The sequence below is a fragment of the Camelus ferus genome, chromosome 14, assembly GCF_009834535.1.
Source record: "Camelus ferus isolate YT-003-E chromosome 14, BCGSAC_Cfer_1.0, whole genome shotgun sequence".
NCBI lineage: Eukaryota > Metazoa > Chordata > Mammalia > Artiodactyla > Camelidae > Camelus > Camelus ferus.
In genome coordinates this window covers 8,838,649-8,846,452 of record NC_045709.1, presented here as the reverse complement: position 1 = coordinate 8,846,452, position 7,804 = coordinate 8,838,649, and the positions used below count along the sequence as shown (strand labels likewise).

Here is a 7,804-nt window from a genome sequence, read left to right as displayed (position 1 = left end):
ACCTCAAGAAAATGCTCGTGATAAAAGATGGTTGCTATATTGCTCGGTGTAACAGAAGGAAGCAAGGGGCTGGAGGCTGTGAGGTGGAAGAATCAAAAGGAACCACCTCTGTAGGACGGGCACGGAGAGAGACAAGAAACCCCCACGGGGATTTGCTGGCTGTGTGCTGTGGATGTATCTCGTCAACCTCCTGTTTTTTTCTCTTCTTTGAAATATTCAGAAAACCTTACATTGTTCACTAAGGATTTGTATGAGTAGGTTCTGGATGGGACTCAAAGAGGAAGAAATGATAGGTGATGGTTTGTAGTCTGTCACTTGCAAGTTCAGAAACCTAAGACTAACTAACTTAAGGAAGAGAGACAGGAAGAGAGAAGGAGAAAGTAAGTTGGCTTCTAAAACTGGAAAGTCCAGGGATGAATTTTTATTTTGACATAATGAGTAATATTGTTTTCTCTCTCACTTTCTTCCCTCTTGTCTCTTGTCTCTCTGCACCCTGCCCCACCTCTGTCTCTCTTTCCGTGTCTGCCTCTGCTTTCCTCTCTCTGTTGGCCTCACCCTTTCAGTTTCCACTAAAGGCAGGCTTTCTTCATGCACCTGGGAAGGCAGTCACTGGCAGCACCAGATTCAAAGCGTACACTTCAAGTATGTGCAGTTTATTGTTTGTCATATGTATATAATAGGTATAAAACATATATAATAGGTAAAATATACCACAGTAAAGCTGTATATTATATAGATGATAGATGGATAGATAGATGGACAGACTGATTGCTTACTACGTGGTAGGCACTGTTCCAAGAGCTGGAAATTTCAGCCGTGTCAAAGTCTCTATCCTCGTGGAACTTCCCTTCCTGCAGGAAAACATTATCTACCCCCACCTCCAAAAGTAAACAACTATGTAAATAATACAGGAATAGGCCACCAAACATTTTTCTTTATGGCTTTTCTCCTACAATGAAGAACAACATAAATGAAAACAGCAAAATTCAGTGTAGCAATGTGATACTCATTTTCCATAATGTCAGAAACACATTGCTATTTTAACTGTTAAGGTACACAAGTGAAAACTATTAACCAAAGATTAGGTGCGCCCTCCCTCAAAAAAACATAAAAATCTATTGATCTGAAATTTCTTCTGAATACCTTCTGGGATAAAGAGAAGTTCAGAATTGAAATCATAGACTTCAGAAATGATAAAAATGAGAACCGCCTGTGGAATGTAATCAAAATAACACCCTGAAGAGAACTCATTGCCTTACATTCATTTATTAGAACAGGCACAATGAACATAAAAGGTCTAAGCCACTGACCAAGAAGCTGGGAAATGAACAACATTAATTCAAGGAAAGTTTGAAGGAACAGATCGATAAAAATAAAAGCAGGAAATAATTTAAAAAAAAAAAAGGGGAGAAAAGTAGACTGATCAACAATACCAAAAGCTGATTCTATGAAAAGAGCAGTGAAACAGACAAACTTATGAAAAGTTTTTAATTAAAAAAAAAAGTTGAGAGTGAGACAGAGAGGAAGAATGTGTCAAATGCTGGATTCAGACAGCCTAGCTGGCTTGCACAAGTTACTTAATCTCTTTAGGCTTAATTTCCTTATTCAGAAAATGAGGACAGTAATACAATGCTTATTTCATAAGGTTGTTGTGAGGGTTAAATTAGGTCATACGTAAGAGCTTAGCACAGCGCGTTACACATAATATGCATCCAGTAAACATTATCAATATGATTAATCGTGCCTGGTACCTGGCACATTATAGGTACTCCAAAAATGGTAGTTCCTCTGCTCCTTGCTGCCATGGTTTCACACATCAAATCATTTTCTATATTCATGTCTTATCACTAATTTATATTCTAAAATCAGATCAGCTCAGGGCAAAGGAGGTGAGCTGAGACGGTAGTTTGGAGGACAATGCCAAAAACATCAGCATTGTGCCTAAAAAAGTTTTGACATGTGATTACAGGCTGTGTGTGTGAACAGAAGAGAACCACACAGCTCAGTAGTGTTGGCTTCCTGACGTGTTCCCCAAAACATAATTCTCCATCTGGGACGGATGCAGTCAGGGAGCCCTGTATCCTCTGATGTGAGCTGGAAAGAGTAGCCCTGGCATCAGAACAGTCATCTTCGAGTCCCAAGTACTGGGAACAAAACAGGGGACTAGTGGGCTTTCTCAGGATTGTCTGTCTGGGGCAGGAATTTCTCTGAACTTTTAGGGAGACGTGGGAGACATGTTTGAGCCATGAGTTAGTTTGAATGGCCCCACTATGGAAAGGAAAGGGAAGGAGGATATGAGGCCACAGGAACCAGGAAGACTGGTTAAACTGGGACTCGATATTCTGATGAATTTAGTAAGCGGAAGTGCTCAGTCACGGAGATCACAAGGGGTTCAGGGTTTGTGAAATACGAAAAGGGCATTGAAGCCCAGAGCTGAGCCAGAGAAGAGCTACCAGGAAATCCTAATCAGAGGGAAGACGAAATCCTGTTGAAAGAGACTGGAATTAGAAGTGAGTTGAGGTTGGAAGGGAGTTTCAGCGATCATGGGGTACAGCCGCAGCCGGGAAGAATTCTGTCTCAAATTCCTGGTTTCTTGATGATGTATTTCCTGCTTATTTTGCAGCCTCGTTGTAAACCACTGACTAATAATTGATTCCTAATTTGCCTAAAGTCTCACTCTTCACTTCTCCTTCAACATGGTGCTTGGGAAGTGCTCTGGGAATAGGAGATATAGCCATTTGTGTGGTGATGTTGGGACAAGGGTTCAGGACATGCTCCATGCACCTGGCTGGTAGGTCCAGGGAGCAGGACCAGAACTTTTCCACAGACCTCTCTCCTTTTAATTTTAGGAACCCTAAAGGTGGACTTACTCCAACCCATTACATGGGCAATTTCATTTCAATGTACAAAAATAGAAAATGGGTGAAGGGTGTCAGTTGCACAGTGATGGATGGTAAGTAGGCCTTTGATGGTGATCACTTTATAGTGGATACAGGTTATACATATAATAACAGTGGGGTACACCTGAAACTTACATAATGTAATGTACCAATTTTACTTCAACTTTTTTTAAAGAAAGCTTAAAAAAACAAATTTCATTTTGGTCCTCATTTCACTGTGATACATTTGAGATCGTCCATCTATATCGAGCTCTATCGAGCTCTGGAAACATTACACCAGGCCCTGCAAAATGAGATGATGAATTAGTTTCCAGGTTTTCTGTAGTGACTTGGATCTGAGATGCCAAACGCTAGCTATGAACTAGCACGCTAGATAAGAATCTTAGAAGGGAAGAGGATTAGCTAGACTCTGGTACTAAATAATAAAATCTCAACAAAGTTTCTCCTAGCTGGGGTCTTAAACTCTCTCACTGATCTGTGCCTTGTATTTTTACCAATGGGGGTGGCAATCCTGACCCAAAGCAGACCTGAGATCCTGAGATCCTGACTTTTGAACGGCTTGACAGGGAGACAGCCCCAGCCGTTCCTCCTGGTTGCCGATTTGCTATGGTATCATCTCCAGATCCACACCGGCTCAGGCTGGAGAGGTAATGTCACTTTTGAGTTCCTGCTGTTGCAGAGAAGCCTTAGGAAGGCCTTGTCTGACCCCTGGCCAGACTTCAGAACAGTCTGTCCCCTAAAAGGCAGTTGGAGTGAAGAGCCAGTTGTGAAGGAAGGCTGCAAATGACCAGGCCCACTTGAGAAGCTGGAAGAACACTCCCAGCTGAAGGTACGAGGGCCATCACCTCACTGGAGACTCTGAGGGCAGAGCAGGGAGAAGACACCAAGGCTGTCATATGGCCCTGGAATCGAGGGCCTGCTGTACTTGTACTGGGGTCAGGGCCGCATCCCTGTCTGTAAGGGGAGGTGAGTCCTACTGTCAGTCAGCAGGTGAAGGGGTGGATCTATTGGACTGAAAAACGAACCTACAGATAACCTGGCTTAGAGTTGCAACACTTCCACGCTGGCTGCCAGGAGCAAGCTGTGCCTCCTTCAGAGCTCTGACTCAAAAACCTTGCTCTCAGTTTCCCTAACTGCAGCTGAGATAAGTTAAATCCTGCTTGAAGACTGCATTGATGTTAAGAGAGGACAAGAGAGGAATGACCGTAGAGATTGTAAGTAGTTGCTTAATCTCTCCTTTCTGCTCTCCATCCCCAAACCACCTCTCAAATTCACGCTTGCTTTGTCTCTCATCTGGACTCTTCCAGCCACTTCTCAACTTGTTTGCCTACGTCCCCTGCAAGCCGTCCTCCAGACCCTAGCTGATCTCTGTTTAAAATTCATCAATGCCCTCAAGGAACTGTGTTTCTAGACTCATCTCCAGTCTGTCTCCTCACATGTCCTCATGGCATTTCCCCACTTAATGAGGTCCGGGAGAATAAGGTTATCTCCCACACTGATTTTGCCAGAGCAACTATGCTAACACAGGGCACACAGCACATGGGTCATAGGTATTTGCTGATTCTATTTCCTTTGTCCACTGTCATAGTCAGCATGGCCCTGGGTCCCTGTGCTGATAGCCTGCCTGGCAGAACTGGCCGCGCAAAGGGAAATTAAAGGAAGAAAGGCCCTTTTTCGATTTTACTCTGGAGGCCTAGAATTTTAACACCTTTTTGTTTTAAGAATATGCAATTCCTTGGGAGAATTAAATGTGCCAAAGAAATTAAAATTTTTTAAATGTAGGCTAAAGGGTGACTACTTAGTATTTTTACCACTAAGTGAAAATTGGCCAGTTTCGTTTTCTTGGTGACTGGAAAATGTCTCTCTAATAAAACTCATGTTTTTCTCAGTGTTTTCCACAACAGGATGGTTGTATCCCACTGGGCTAGAGAGTATTGTTAATTGTAACAATAAGATACACAAAGAAAAAAATGTCAGAATTTTTCAGATCAGGAAATGCTTAAATGTTTCCAACAAATGTTTATCAGGAAATGTTATTCCAGAATCAAAATATTTCCTGTCTGATGATTATGCCATGGAGAAAAATCATGTGATGCCAGTTATGGGGTCTTTTTTTTTTTTTTTCATTTAAGACAGGGAATACTTTATTCAGATCCATAAGAGAAATGGATACCTTGGACCTGTAACAAAGCGTTGTGTTTTAAAGCATAGGTCAGTAATTGTGTATGAGAGTATACACTGCTACATACAAATTAACTGATCAGACCACAACTTTTCTATGTTTAAAACAGAATAAGCTTCCCTGTAAAAGCAGCACCTTTGTGAAATTTTAACTTGAGTATTCCTCTCCTTCTTTCTCTCCCTCTCCTTCAGCAGAATCTACACCAACCTCCTCATAATCCTTCTCAAGGGCAGCCATGTCCTCACGGGCCTCAGAAAACTCTCCTTCCTCCACGCCCTCGCCCACGTACCAGTGAACAAAGGCACACTTGGCACACATCAGGTCAGACTTGTGGTCCAGCCGAGCCCAGGCCTCGGCAGTGGTTGTGGTGTTCCTCAGCATGCATGCAGCTCACTGTACTTTGGCCAGGTCTCCACCAGGTACCACCAGGTGGGAGGCTGGTAATTAATGCCAACTTTGAAGCCAGTGGGGTACCAGTCCACAAACTGGATGGTACGCTTGGTCTTGATGGTGGCAGTGGCAGCATTGACATCTTTGGGGACCACGTCACCACGGTACAACAGGCAGCAAGCCATGTATTTACCATGGCGAGGGTCACATTTCACCATCTGGTTGGCTGGCTCAAAGCAAGCGTTGGTGATCTCTGCTACAGAAAGCTGTTCATGGTAGGCTTTCTCAGCAGAGATGACAGGGGCATATGTACAGAGGGAAGTGGATGCGAGGATAGGGCACCAGGTTGGTCTGGAATTCTGTCAGATTGACATTCAGGGCTCCATCAAACCTCAGGGAAGCAGTGATGGAGGATACAATTTGACCTAGCAACCTATTCAGGTTTGTGTAGGTTGGGCGCTCAATATCGAGGTTTCCTTGACAGATGTCATAGATGGCCTCATTGTCTACTATGAAAGCACAATCAGAGAGCTCCAGGGTGGTGTGGGTGATGAGGATGGAGTTGTAGGGCTCAACTACAGCTGTGGAAACCTGGGGGGGCTGGGTAAATGGAGAACTCCAGCTTGGACTTCTTCCCATGATTGACAGAGAGACGTTCCATCAGCAGGGAGGTGAACCCAGAGCCAGTTCCCCCACAAAAGCTGTGGAAAACCAAGAACCCCTGAAGACCTGTGCACTGGTCAGCCAGTTTCCGAATTTGGTCCAAGATGAGGTCAATGATCTCCTTGCCAATGGTGTAGTGACTGCGGGCATAGTTACTGGCAGCATCTTCTTTGCCTGTGATGAGCTGCTCAGGGTGGAAGAGCTGGCAGTAGGTGCCAGTGCGAACTTCATCAATGACTGTGGGTTCCAGGTCTACGAACACTGCCCTAGGCACATGCTTGCCAGTGCCTGTCTCACTGAAGAAGGTGTTGAAGGAGTCGTCTCCTCCCCCAGTGGTCTTGTCACTTGGCATCTGGTCATCGGGCTGGATGCCGTGTTCCAGGCAGTAGAGCTCCCAGCAGGCATTGCTGATCTGGACACCAGCCTGGCCAACATGGATGGAGATGCACTCACACATAGTTGCTGTTTTGCGGCTACTGAGGAGATGGCAGAGAGGAGGAGGAGAGGCTGTTGCTTCTTACAGCACGACTCTTAAGCAGATGTAAGAGAACCTCAGTTATGGGGTCTTATAAAAAAAGTTTTATGATGTGATGTATTTATTGGGGGAAGAAAATCCAATATAAGTAACATGAGATAAATGAGAATTGCCCAGAATCATACTTTTAGAAAAACCTTATTATTCACATTAAAATTTAAACCTTTTAGAAAAATATAAAGAATAAAGTAGAAACTCACCAATATCTCACCACTCAGAGATGACCACTCTTAATATTTAAATGAACATAATTCCAGGCAGGTCTTGGTGTAAATATATGCATTTGTGTTCAGTTTTATGTCAATAGTCTTAATGATACATATCAGCAACATATCATAGATATCTTTCTGTGTCAGTAAGTCAGGAACGGCAGTACTAGTGCACATAATTGTGCGTGTGTATCACATGTATCCATTGGGATGTTCCAAGCTTCAGCAGCAGCTGTCCAAATATCAAATCCTCAAGTGACAGTGTAAAGGGAAGAAGAGGGCAGTTGGGTGGGCAGAGGGGTCTTTCTTCAACATGACCTTCCTCCTAAGTGTCTACCGCGAGGACCAGTCACCTGCCCACCCCAGACACTGCCAATGAGAATGAATTGATAAGGCAAGCCGTGATTTCTTCTCCGGGACTGATTACATTGCTACCTAAACAAAAACAGGGTTCTATGAGCAAGAAAAAGGGATGAAACACATGAAGCAAGTTTAAATCCATAAATTCACAATGATAACAACAAACAAACTCATTTGGTCCCTGTTGGAGAATGTTAGTTAAACAACTTATTATTTTTACAAACTGGCAAATTAAGAGAAAGAATTAAATGCTCATCCTGCTCTTTGTATCTCACTGGGAAAGCCAAATCATCAAGGAAAGTAGTTTCCCTTTGTCAAAGTATTTCAGCTAATAAATGGAGGAGAAATGATGGGATCAAGATATTACCATTTATAACACCAGATACTAATCTACTTCAGTGGACTAAATGCAGTGTTGTATGTACAGGCATTGAGCATCAACAACTACTGACATCACAGAAAGAAACAGCCCAACATTCTATGCCTTCTGATGGAAGGATACAACACCATCTGAGAAGTCATCTCGCCAAAAAAGAATCTGAATGTAACCAAGACTCAAGGTTAC

The 7,804-nt window shown here is 43.3% G+C and overlaps 1 pseudogene; it reads right to left on the bottom strand.

Moving 5' to 3' along the window:
* Nucleotides 1-4,313: 4,313 nt before the first annotated feature.
* On the bottom strand, nt 4,314-6,618 carry LOC116668683 (annotated as a pseudogene).
* Between the last annotated feature and the right edge of the window lie 1,186 nt (nt 6,619-7,804).